The sequence below is a fragment of the Podarcis gaigeae genome, assembly GCF_964106915.1.
Source record: "Podarcis gaigeae genome assembly, chromosome: 11".
NCBI lineage: Eukaryota > Metazoa > Chordata > Lepidosauria > Squamata > Lacertidae > Podarcis > Podarcis gaigeae.
The window spans coordinates 46,545,595-46,558,911 of NC_139687.1; the positions used below are offsets into that span (position 1 = coordinate 46,545,595).

General features: G+C 46.0%; 1 protein-coding gene across 4 annotated transcripts in view; it reads left to right on the forward strand.

Annotated features, from left to right (window-relative positions):
- The first annotated feature begins 274 nt into the window (after nt 1-274).
- DAB2 (DAB adaptor protein 2) overlaps nt 275-13,317 on the forward strand; it is a 34,609-nt gene continuing 21,566 nt past the window's right edge. For 2 of the 4 annotated variants that reach the window (XM_083703518.1, XM_083703519.1), the window contains exon 1: nt 275-497. The gene's annotated coding sequence lies outside the window, so the exon portion shown is untranslated. The remainder of the gene's footprint in view (nt 498-13,317) is intronic. The other 2 variants (XM_083703516.1, XM_083703517.1) reach the window with 1 other exon arrangement.

The following is a 13,317-nucleotide window of genomic DNA, read 5'->3' on the forward strand; positions in this document are numbered from 1 at the left end:
CAACACAAAACACTGTAGGTTTTATTTCATTTGTTTTTTATATTATATGTTGGAAATGTACATCAAGGGTTTCTTTTCCTTTAATTTTTTTTTGGGGGGGCCCAAGAGTGTGGGGCCCTAAGCTATAGCTTGTTTAGCTTATACGTAAATCCAGCACTGCCTCTAACCACTGACCCCTCCAGCGCGCGCGGCGCCGGACTGTTTCCCACCCCCACTCCCCATCTCCTTCCTCTCCGGGACGGAAGGAGTTAAGTTTGGGAGCGCAAGACACGTTGAGGGGGAGTCGCCCGAGCCGAGGCAGCAAAAACATCGGCGCGCATTCCTGGGCAGTGCTCAGCTGCCAGCAGCTGATTAAAACCATCTCTCTCGCTGTGAGTGGCTCAGGCCGCCGAAGGCTCGCGCGGGGCTCAATATTTAAGCGGAGCCGCCGCTGCGTCAGGGCGCTTGCCGGCTTCCCGTGGCGGGATCATGTGGGGAGAGGCGCGGCGCTGAGGCTGGTAAGGAACGCGCTTTCGGTAGGGGAGGCAGGCAGGGAGGCTCCGCTTTGCAGCGTCTGTTTGCAGCCACGACAGCGGCTTTTCGGAGGCGTCCGAGTGACATGTCCGCGTTTTGCCTTCCCCACTCCAAGAGGGAGGCACGACGAGACCGGCGGAGCTTCGGGATCGACCGGACGAGCTGCCTCGCAGCCAGGGAGCCTCCGAGGGGTGGCTGCTGTCGGCTCGAGGGGGCCTGTTCTGAACAGGGTTCACACGCACACGCAAACGCACACGCGCAAAAAACATACCCTACACACACGCTGGGTCTCGGTCGGTCCCCAAGGCAGCTGCGCCTCCAAAGGTCTCCAGGTGGCCTTGCCAGACTTGGGAGGCAGGAAACAATGGCTATATTTTGGCCTCTTGAATTGGGAATTTGCATTCCACTCTCTAATGCTGGGTTGCTTTCTGTAAAATAACTACAGTGTTTCCTTAGCTTGCTTTTTTTTAAAAAAAAAAAAAATCACCTTGCAGCCAAGAGTGCTGGGAGCTGCTATTATTATTATTATTATTATTATTATTATTATTATTATTATTACTACTACTACTACTACTACTACTACTACTATTTGAGTTTAATCTTGCCGCAATTGTATGGTGGAGTAATGGAATGAGTGGGGAGGGCGACAAAGTAGCCAGTTCTAAATGTGGTGTTTTGCCTGTAGTGTAAATGTAGCAATCCGGTTTGAGGATAATGTCCCTGCCACAGCTACCCCTTTAAGAGACCAGGACTCCCGGCATTTCTTAGGAAGGGGTGCGGGGAGAGCAGAATCCTAGGAAAATAAACAAGCAATGGAAAGGGGCTAGGTCAAGGCAGGCAAATGTATACAAAACAATAAATCTTGCCATTGAAATGGTCGTGCTGGAGAGCTTGGTTTGAGCAAGCTGAATAAAATAAGGGAGCAATTAAGCCGCGGAAAGTCGGAGGAAGCATCCCTTGAGACATTGCTATTCAGTTGGCACAAGGGCATCCTCCAGTCTGCACAGCACTATTCAGGGATGAGTGGAGCTAGAGTGCATCTGTTGTCCCATGTTGGCTATCTCTTGTTTGCATCTGCAGTGCTTCGCTGATTGGTTAGACTTGAACTGGGCCCTGGAAAATGTCATGGGTAATGGTTTTTGTGATCCCTGGCTTGTGTACTAAACGTGGCAGCTTTCCCTAGAGTAGGGCACCTTCCCAGGTGTCAAATGCTCCTGTAACTTCTTCCTTACCCAGGTGGAAACAGTGGTCCATTTAAAAGCAAGTGGGGAGACAATAGAAAGTAATAAGTCCCCAAACCCTGGCTGAATGGGTGGTTTAGTGTGTGACTTAACAGCTAACCCAAGGGCTTATCCCAGGAGTTCGTTGGTATAGGGTGGTTTGGAAAGGCAAGTTAATATTTTTAAACCTCTGGAGTTCTGGGATTGTGTTGCCTTTCTTCTCTCCCTCTCCCAGAGGTGGTAGGAAAAATAATTTCCTAGAGGATAAAATATTGGATTTAATACACATGCACCTGGAAGAGAATTTGTAGGGCAAGAAAATATGTACAGCAAAAATTTTTTTTAAAAAAATTACAGCACTCTGGAAAGCTGAATGAAATAATACTTGAAGCCATTATGGTTTCAGGGGAAAGGGGTTGATTCTTGTCAACTATGGTTGCGGGGAGGGAGATATTGAAAAGTATCTGAAGAACATAGGATTAATGTGGCCAACAGGTTCATGTCTTGTGTATGAAGAAAGGTTTGCCACTTTCTTGGCCTCCAGGATCAGCAGAGCATATACAAGCTTAGTTCCATACCAAGAAATCTCACCTTTCATGTCCAAAGCCTTGGCTGACTTGTTGAGGCACAAGACCAGTAAAACATGGCAACTCTAGAAGCATGCAGCCTCAAAACCCTTATTTATATCAATTTGCTTCACTGAGTTCCTTCAACTCGATTAGCAGTCATTCAGTCAGGCTATAGAAGGTGGATCTGCCAGACTTCCCCATCTGCTTTGCTGATAGACTAGTGACTTTTGGCAGTTCCTCCTTGAAATCTTTCTAGTGCCAGAGTTGGTTTCCTTCCTCCCAATCCCTTTCCCTTTTTGTAAGCATGGAGAGGGATTGTCATATGCTTGACCTTTGACTAAAGAGCAGGATCAATGTGCTGTAAAGAAATAAAATGGTTGGCCCCAGAAAGCCCTTGATGGAATGCCATCAGTATCGGCATGTAGACATCTTTCCAGCACTTGGTTTGAAACAGGGTGGTGGTGCTGCCAAACAATTATTGCCCTAAAATAGAAATGCATGTTTCTGCAGAAAAGGAACTAATGGAAGATGAGGAGCAGGTGAGTTGTATTCACAGGTGTAAGGAGGAGAGGTGTGGTAGGCTAATCACCAAATAGCCAAAAGCCATGGCTTCTGTTAATGGGATCAAGTGTAGATGGGCTGAAAGGAGGGTTTCATGTTCCACTTCTAGTAGTTTTAGTATAACTAATTGGCTGGACTGCCTATTTTTTAATTTTTTATTATTTTTTTTTGCTATACAGCTGCTTGTTTGAATGAAAGTAGAGTTTGCAGAGGTAGAAGCATTTCAGGAAAAGCTACTGCGACTTGCTTTTTTCCTCCTCCCTTCCAATCCCTATTCCTTTTCTGCTGTATCATTCTTAGATAGCAAATAGGTCAAACACTTATCATGGAGGCTTAAAAAAACAAAAATCTGCTTTGCAAGCAGAAAAAGTGAGAATGCCTAGACCTTTCTCTCTGCAGGTGTAATGCTTAACTGTGGTTAATAAACATTATGTCTTAACAGGACTGTAGAACTTGCAAGCAAGCCTCTGATCTAGGAGTCCAACTTGACTGAAATCCAGAACTTTTATTACCCCTTTAAGCTTAGGGGTGGGCTTAAAATTTCTGTGGCAGATAAAGCAAAGCCATTTTATTAATCAGCTGCACCTTTTGAGGAGCCATCTGAGATCTTGTGGAGTCACAGCATTCTTTAAGGCGGGGAAATGCCTAGTCATTCCTTAGGCCACAGCAAGAAGATGAAATGTCAAATGGGAATGCTTAACCTAATGAGTTATCTTATCACACTCTGTGCATCTGGGATAAGCAGAGTTCATCACCAGGCCAATCTTCTCTTGGAAAAAAACCACCCCAGCTCTTACTAAATGTATATGTGGATGTTGGAAGCATATGCATTAATCAACAGACACCTTCCGAAAGCATGAGGTTTTTAACCTGGTAGTATGCATGTTCATTACCCTAGCCACTGGGGGGGGGGGGTGTAGAATTCACTGACTGGTTGGCTAGATTGGTGCTCCCTGAGAAGGAAAAGAGCCCCTAATTAAATGTTCTCGAAAAATCCTTGCTTGAGGTTGTTTGTTCCAAGTGGGGCATGTCACTCAGCAGTGTTCTAATGGAATTATTTCAGATGGCTGAGGCAGAAGTTGCCTTTGGCAGAAATCTCATTTTATGGAAGTAAGGGGACCTCTGTAACGTGGCATGATGCCCCTAATCCTTCTGAGAAGTTGCCTTAACTGGAAATGAGGGTTTTGATGGGATGGCAGCTTGGATTAAGGGTGGGGAGGAGGAACAGAGACTTGCGCTGGGCTGAGACGACTTCCCGGAAAGTATTGAACTGCCCCATATTAATGACAAGAAGCTCTACAGAAATATTGTTACTTGATGGGAGAAGGTAGCAGATTGTGTGCTGTGTAGGCCTTGTGCTGCTCCTCTTTAAATATTTCAGAAAACTTGAAATTCTCAGAACTTTACTACTAACCTTGTAACAGGGCCAGCTAAGGACAAAACATTGGCAGTCAACTATCCATCACTGCCTGCTCAGCGGTTCAGAATGCAACTGAGTAATAAAATGGGGGGAGCTATTGAAGCATAGGTCTCAGTCAAAGGATGGTGCTCCTTACCCTGACTTGGAAGGAAAGGCATGTATGTTTTGCTGTATGCTCCAGGATGCACCAGCTGATAACCTCAGATGTTCTGTAAAGCTGTCTGGTGGCCACAGAAGTGGTCTTTGCCAGTGGGGTAGCGTGGGGGGTGCAGGGGGCCCGGCCGCACCAGGTGCAACATCTGGGGGGCGTGCTCGCACTCGCAGCTCTCTGCCCCTACTAAAATCCACGGGTTAGGGGGCGCAAATTACTTGCCTTGCCCCGGGTGCTGACAACCCACGCTACGCCACTGGTCTTTGTAAGGAACTGTGTGCGAGAGAATGCACCAGTTAGATCCTGTTATGTTAAAGCCAGCTTCTAAGTCCAGCCAGTTCCTCTTGCTTGGCAGGATAATCGTTGAAATGAAAGCTAACCGCAGTACCTACAAATTCCACTTGCAGTTGCAGAGCAGTTAACTTACAGGGGTGCTAATACACTGTTGCTTGGCTGCTGCTAATACTGTATACTCTTGATTGGCTACTGCCACGATCATCCTGAGATCTGCAAATTCTGTAATGCATTTGGTTCACACAACAATGTTATAATTCTGGGGCCCACATGCCAGCAATGAATAGACCTTGCATTATTTGATTCAAGGCCAAAAGCAAGAACTTTCTGGCGCTGACATAGCAGGCCATGTGACAAAGGCATAACAGAATTCCAGTGATGCATTCCTTCTGGATTAATACAGGCAAATCCTCCAATTTGGTCAAACTTCATTATGGCGTTCTAAACATAGCTGCTCACCCCAATCTGGAAACCACCCAGGGTATATTCCCTGGCTCTTGCTGCATAATCCTTATGTTTCTTCCCCATTAACCTGCCATAGCTGGGCTTGCAGCTATTGAGGGCTAGGGAGAATAGTCCCAGGCATAGGTCCTCCTTTTGAGAGAATCCTCTGTTTGAAGGGCTGTGGTCAACATCTAAAAGATGAAGAGCCATTGGAAGGGATAGCAAGGAACTTGGAAGTTTAGCAGCAGCAGTTAGTACCTGGACAGCAGACTGAGCACATATGCTAGTCTCCCGGTCTCTTTCCTAAGGCTGTAAATATATATTATAGTTCTAAGCTTGTGTGTTATAAACTGACTTTACTTCAATCATTTAACCCTAAACATTTTTTTCCAGGGGGACCATTTTATTAAGGGAAATACATGGCTATATACTGTTGAACTCCCTGATTGCTGAGCTTTCTCCATATATAACCTAGAAGGTTTGTGTTACTCTGTCACTGATGTTGTTGGCTGTGACAGCTAAAAATGTGGAACACTTGATAGGAAGCGCTAGCCGCATAATCACCCCATGGAAGTGAAAGCAGGACGTGGGAGGAGACCCAAATGGGATTCATCTAAGTGGTTGGCTAGTTCTTAGTGTTCTTACAACAGAGGAAAGATCTCTTGGTGTCAGGGTGGTTTTTGCAGCCAACACTGTCACAACAGCTTAGCCTTTTTAATGAAATGACTTGACTCTCTTCCACTGGAGTTTTTTACTTGCTAAAAGACTCTCTAGGCAGCTGTACTTCCAAGAATGTCTGTCCCATGATTTTGACTGGGATGCTTGACTCAAGCTGTGCACACAGCTTACACTTAAAGAACATGACTTCTCCAAAGAAATCTGGGAAGTTTGGTTTGCTAAGGGTGCTGGGAATTGTAGTGCTGTGAGAGGTAAAATTTCCAGGATTCTTTGGGGGGCGCCATGTGCTTTAAATGTGTGGGTGCTTAAGCCGCCTTAGTGTCTAGCAACCTGGGAGCCAGTTCACAGAAGTGCCTTAAAACTGTTAAACCATTGGCATCTTTCAATGAGAGATGACTCCCAGTCACCCAAGTCATTCTCATGGTAGCGTGATCAGAATTTCCTCTGCGTTTGGTGGGATTCTAGGCCTCAAGTTAAAAACCTTTTTTACAGGCAGCTGGAACTGAGTGCAAAATCCAGAGCTGTGCCAGTTGCAACAGACCTTGCCAAGTATAGTTTTGTGAAAGTGCTATGGGATGACTAAACAGTGTGGTAAGTGTGAAGCAACCTAGAACAGCAGCATCTGGGTTTAGTTGTACAGGTCTGCATGTAATATATAGCCGGGTGTTAATTCAGCCTTTTCTAGTGCAAAAAAGAAAGATAATGGCCCACCTGGAGCATTGTTGAGCATGTACATCATCAATGTTTCCCTGCCAATATTTCAGATCAAATATAGGCAAGTACCCATGACCGGGGCCCCTCCCACAATGAGCAGGAGGACCACAAAATGGGCATCAGTTTCAGGGCTGACTTATAATTATATTGTGATGTAGCTTGCAATGCCCTCTACAGAGGGGTCCCCCAGGAAGACCATTAAATCCAGAGTCTGAAATTGTCCAGCTGAGGCCCCAATTACAGTGCAATGCTGAAAGCTGCCCTTTGCACCCTCTGTTCTTTATCCCTGTACTGTGCCCTAGATCATCCTGCCCTGGTTCCTGAAGCAAGGAGTGTTGCAAAATGTACCCATAAACCTAACTTCAGTGGATCTGGTTGTCTCCAACAGAGAAGCTGCACCATGCTGTTGGATTTAAATAGGCTGTTGAAGTGAGTGGCTGGGAAACACCTAACCCATGTAATGGGGCCTTCTTGGTGGTGGAGCCCACCCTGTGGAATGCCCTCCCACCAGATGTCAAGGAAATAAACAACTATTTGACTTTTAGGAGACATCTGAAGGGAGTCCTGTTCAGGGGTGTAGGGGGAGTGTAGGGGGGTGGTGTCATCCTTGAGGGGGGTGACAAAATGGCACACTGAGGGGAGCAGCACTTACTGCGAGGCCTGGCCTGTAGCACACCTGAGGCACACGTCTCTCCTGGGAGTGACACGGTGGCTCAGGACCCCCGCTGCCTGAAACAGCAGTGTGGGGCTTGCGTCTGCCAGGTGGACTCCGTGGGAGCCTTGCCGTGGTGCCCCCATGCGCGGATCACCACAGTGCCCCCATGTGGCACCCCCATGTGCAGATTGCCATGGCACCCTCATGTGGTGCCCCCATGCATGAATCACTGCGGTACCCTGCCCCCACCGCTCTGGGTGTCAGAGCAGCTAGCTATGCCCCTGGACCTGTTTAGGGAAATTTTTAATGTTTAATGTTTTATTGTTTTTAATATTCTGCTGGAAGCCGCCCACAGTGGCTGGGGAGGCCCAGCCAGATGGGCGGGGTATAAGTAATTATTATTATTATTATTATTATTTATTATTATTATTATTTACATACATACAGGCATGCACCGCAATATGGCATTCCTGGTGTGTGCATATGTTGTTGTGTAGAACATTAATAGTCAAGAAACGCTTAACATCTTGAAAAATAGGAACAGTTACCAGAAAATAAGCATTTGGAACATATGGTATCTGTGCACTACAGACCTAAAATTTCCTCTGCCCAGGGGATTCCCATTAGCTGTAGTCTCACGGCTTCTAGAGAATCACTTGCATTAACTTTAGGTATAGGATGAGGAAGTTTGTGGCAGTCCAAATGTGCTGCAAGGAGGTTGCATTTGGTAATGATAAACTCGACATAATTTGGTAGGTGCCTTCTAAACCTTTTTTAGATCAGTCTTGGCTTTTAACTACTAGAAAGAACAAAGATGGCAGCAGAAGTTACCTGAATAATCCTGGTTTTATGTGGACACCGTGTAATCACCGTACCACAGATGTGGACAGCATGGGGTGCTCTCAACATAAGAAGCTGCCCTTGCACAGAATCAAACCATTGTTTCATCTAGCCCATTCTTGTCTATATTGACTTGCAGTAGTTCTCCAGGATTTCATAGTTTTCCCTCCCAGCCCTGTTTGGAGATGTCAGGGGTTGAATCTGGGAGCTTCTACATGCAAAGCAGATGCTTTGTCACTGAGCTCTTGCCCACGCACGGGTTTATCACCTCATCTGCTGTTTGAGGAAACAGTGTCATTCAGTTACATAGTGCTTTTTAAGAATACATGTATTCTAACGCGCCTTACAAAAAACAAAATGCAGTAAACAGCACTTAAAAGTAAAGCTAAGCTGGTATAACAGCCTTTCTCAACCTTGGGTCCTCAGATGTCATTGCATTACAATTCACATCATCCCTAGCTAGCAGGACCAGTGGTCAGGGATGATGGGAGTTGTAGTCCAACATCTGGGGACCCAAGGTTGAGAGAGGCTCTGGTATAGTGCACTGCCTTAGATCAGTGTTTCCCAACCTTGTGCCTCCAGATGTTTTTGGCCTACAACTCCCATCATCCCTAGCTAGCAAGACCAGTGGTCAGGGATGATGGGAGTTGTAGGCCAAAAACATCTGGAGGCACAAGGTTGGGAAACACTGCCTTAGATGATATCTTAAGTCATACTTGGAGTAAAGTAAAGGTAAAGGGACCCCTGACCATTAGGTCCAGTCGTGACCGACTCTGGGGTTGTGGCGCTCATCTCGCTTTATTGGCCGAGGGAGCTGGCGTACAGCTTCTGGGTCATGTGGCCAGCATGACTAAGCCACTTCTGGCAAACCAGAGCAGTGCACGGAAACGCCATTTACCTTCCCACGGGAGTGGTACCTATTTATCTACTTGCACTTTGACGTGCTTTCAAACTGCTAGTTTGGCAGGAGCAGGGACCGAACAACGGGAGCTCACCCTGTCGCGGGGATTCGAACTGCCAACGTTCTGATCCGCAAGTCCTAGGCTCTGTGGTTTAACCCACAGGGCCACCCACGTCTCAATACTCAATAGGAGTAGACCTATTGAAATAAATGAGCTTAAGTTATTCATGAATGAATGTTTAAGTCCACTGATCTAATGGGTCTACTGGTATTACTTGATTGGATACCATCCTGAGCTATGAATCAAGAATAATGTGGCTGATATCTTGCCTCTTCTGGGAACTTGCTAAGTAGACTTAGGAAAGCTGTTCTCTTTTGGCCTAAGTCTCCCCACCTGCAATTTAGGGGATAATAAGGTAGGTGTGCCTTACAGCAGCCTTTCCCAACCTGATGCCTCCAACTCATAGGATTCCCAACCAACTTGTGGTGAGCAGCAGGTTAGTCAAGGCTGCCTTACAGGATGGCTATAACTAGATTATAAAGTGTTTCTGAACACTTGAAAGCACTCAGAACAAATGTTTTTCAGTATTAAATATTGCATATACTAACTAAAAATTAAATCAATTTTTGGATCGGAATTTGGAGGAAGGTTTCATTTAAGCTCCCCACCCCCTCCAAAAAAAGTAATAAGCAGCTTGTATATTAAACTTACTCTATGCACCAATAATGGGAATCCTTTGACCCCACTCTTTCAGAGGATGTATGCTAATCGGCATTCAGGAATAGTGTACAAGAAATGCCTTGTGACTTCAGCATCAGCTTTGCAACTTGCCTCCCCCTTCCCCTTGAAATAGGTAGCTTCAGGAATGACTGTTCCCCCTCTCTTTGTCTTGCCTGGACCTATGCATACCATGACACTTAGTAGAATAGGCACAATAGATAATGCTGTCTTTGCAAATACTTGACATAATTGCTAGTGCTATATTCTACTCAAGTGGAATGCAACCAAGTAATACTGAATTCATGCACATGGCTGAGCAAAGGATAAAACTGTCAGTGTTATCTCTAGTGGGAGGTGCAGTTATTCCTTTCTATTCCGGATCACACTCCTTAGTTGCTGTTTCCAGGACATTGCAGGCCAGATGAAAAAAATGTTCCTTTGTAAAGTACAGTGAATCTATCTTAATACTGAAAGCCAGACCCTATGTGGGGATGGGTAAAGGAGAAATGTAGTTTCCCCCTGGTTGTTGGCAAATAATAACCTATTTTCTAATAGGTAGTAAAGTGCAGGTCTCCCCTTGTTGCTTGATGAAGGGAAAGTCTAACTGGCCTCAGGAAGTAGGGGTAGAGCAGATCCAGAAAATACTTGTTTTTAGAGGTCTTTCCTGTAGTACACATGAAAAGGATCTAGGGGTCTTAGTGGAGTGCAAGCTTAACATGAGTCAACAGCTGCAAAAAATGCTAATAGTCCCATGCTATTCTGCCTGGTCAGACCACGCCTGAAATACTGTGTCCAGTTCTGGGCACCACAATTTAAGAAGGATATTGACAAGTTGGAACATGTCTGGAAGGGTCTGGAAACCAAGACTTCTGAGGAACTGTTGAGAGAATTGAGAACGTTTAGCTTGGAAAAGAGGAGACTGAGAGGAGGGAGATGTGATAACCATCTTCAAATATCTCAAGGGCTGTCACATGGCAGAGGGAGCATGCTTGTTTTCTCCTGCTCTGAAAGGTAAGACCCAAACCAATGGCTTCAAATTGCAAGAAGGAGATTCCAACTAAACACCAGGAAGAACTTTCTGACAGTAAGAGCAGTTTGACAGTGGAACGAATTCCCTCCAAAGTTGGTGGACTCTCCTTGGAGGTTTTTAAGCAAAGGTTGGATGGCCATCTGTCAACTATGCATTTCAAGTGGTTGGACCAGATGACCCTCACACTACAATTCTATGATTCTATGAAATTGTGTACCCATGAAGTCAACTTTGGAAGTCCCAAGTAAAAGCCAGCTGAATAGCATGGGTTATTTAAAAGGTGATAGCATACTTCTTAGATCAGTCTTTCTCAACCTGTGGGTCCCCAGATGATGCTGAACTACAACTCCCATCACCCCTAGCAAGCAAGGCCAGAGCTCAGGGATGATGGGAGTTGTAGTCCAACATCTGGGGACCCACAGGTTGAGAGCCACTGCCTTAGATTGTGGCTTACTGCCCTCCTGCTTGCGGCTACTTTGCCATCTTTTAGGTAATACGTAGTTACTTAAAAACCCAGCTTGTGTATCTCAGATACATTTCTTGCCATCCACGAGTATCCAAAATAGCAACACTTAATCTCTTACCTTTTTAAAAGTCTCTAATGCTTTAAATGTAGTAATATAAAAGATTTTTAAGATCCTGTTCTGGATAAATGTATGGAAAGCAGATGTGTCTCTGAAAGTGCTTTTGGTTCTTGGAACTTAAAACCTCCTACCCTGTAGTACTTCATGAATTACAAGTGAGGCCTAGGATAAGGGCAACTCTATTGAGACCCTTACAATTTTCTGCAAGTATAAGGCTGTAAGCCTGGAATTGGGCACAGTGAGGCAGTGTCCTTGGGTAGAAGATAGCTGGGATGCTATGGTAAGGTTTTGAGGGAGAATTGTGTGGCATATGGCCTAGCTTGCACTGGAGGAGGATGCTGTTCCATTGCTATCGCTGAGGGTAAGGTAAGGACTGCCAGTCTATCCATAGAATGAGGAAGGACATCTTGTCCTTCACCAGTGGTGGCTGGCATCCATTGATTAGAACACAAAGGAGCCCAACAGTAAGCAGAGCCACACAAAGGAGCCCAACAGTAAGCAGAGGCGGACACAACGATTCTTTTCTCCCATTTTCCTCTACACAGCGTTCTACAAGGGCAACATTGAGGCTTGGGAGGAGGAAGTCACGGCCAGCTCCTGGACTGGTTGGGGTAGGAAAGAAGGCAGGTGGGGGCTGGCTGAGGTTGGTGGGCAGTGCCCCATTTGCCCAAATGGACAACCCACCACCCTCCTTCACATTTAGCAGTGAAACGCCTTGGGTTTGATCACCTGTGCTGGGGGAAACCAATGATGGTAACTTGCATAAGACATTTTCCCATCTGTCTAACATAACTTGTGATGGTAAACAACAAGTGCTGATATGAAGGCAGTGGGCAGATGGTTCATAGGGCTGTTGCTTGGTTAAAGGACACTTAATCAGCTGGCATGTTATTGACACAGTACATCTAAAAAGAAGGCTGCTCTTCTAGAAGCTGTGTGTGCATGATGGGCTGATGCCAGGGGTTAGCATTGTTGGGCACTTGCAGCCAGAGCAGCATAGCCCTCTTGGCAGTTTCTGCCCACTGTTCGTGTCTTCTCTCTTTATACACTGGCTTTGCTTAGTCAATTGTTACCAGGATTTATTTTCTCTCTGGAAGAAGAGTTTGGATTTGATATCCTGCTTTATCACTACCCGAAGGAGTCTCAAAGCAGCCAACATTCTCCTTTCCCTTCCTCCCCCACAACAAACACACTGTCAGGTGAGTGAGGCTGAGAGACTTCAGAGAAGTGTGACTAGCCCACTAGCAGCTGCATGTGGAGGAGCGGAGACGCAATCCCAGTTCACCAGATTACGAGACTACCACTCTTATCCACTACACCACACCGGCTCCCAGGACACCACCTGCATTATTTAAGTGGCTTTGCTAACAGTAGCAAGGTTAATACAGCCTAGTTATGTGGAGCCTCTGGCCCAGGAATAGCAAACATGGCATTCTCCAGAAGTCTACAACTTCCATTGACCCCTGCCAGTTTGGCCAGTGCTCAGAGTCGTAGTCCACAGCATCTGGAGGGCATCTCATCAGCTACCCCCAGCTCCAGCCTAAAGCCAAATACAGACCTCAGTCTAATCCCTGGCACTCACTACAGACCCACACCAAGCTTCCTTTCTTCAACTCACTGTTCTTGTTCCATTCCTTCCATGTTTGTACTGGCATCTGTGGTCACTTGTGCAGCATTGGTGAGAGGCAAAGGGGACTCCAGAGGAATGGGGCTGAACTGGCAATGGAAGATACTGCTCTTCCTCTGCCACTGGCAGCTTGCTGTATTTTCCTGCTGTGCACTGTGAAAGGGGGTTTGCCCGACTCAAGGCTGAGTTTTCAGCAGAATTTGTATTTGTAAGTGTCCTAGCAGGTCAAGGCACATGAATGTGCTATTCTGCTGCAGATCCAACTTGGCTAGGCTTCATACAAAATTGCAGCTCTTTGGGCATGGTTTTGCAACGTGGTGCTTCAGCCCTACTCCAAATACAACCCTGTGGGAAACTAAGCTTTGTGCAGACTTTTCAAGGGCCAAACAAGCCCC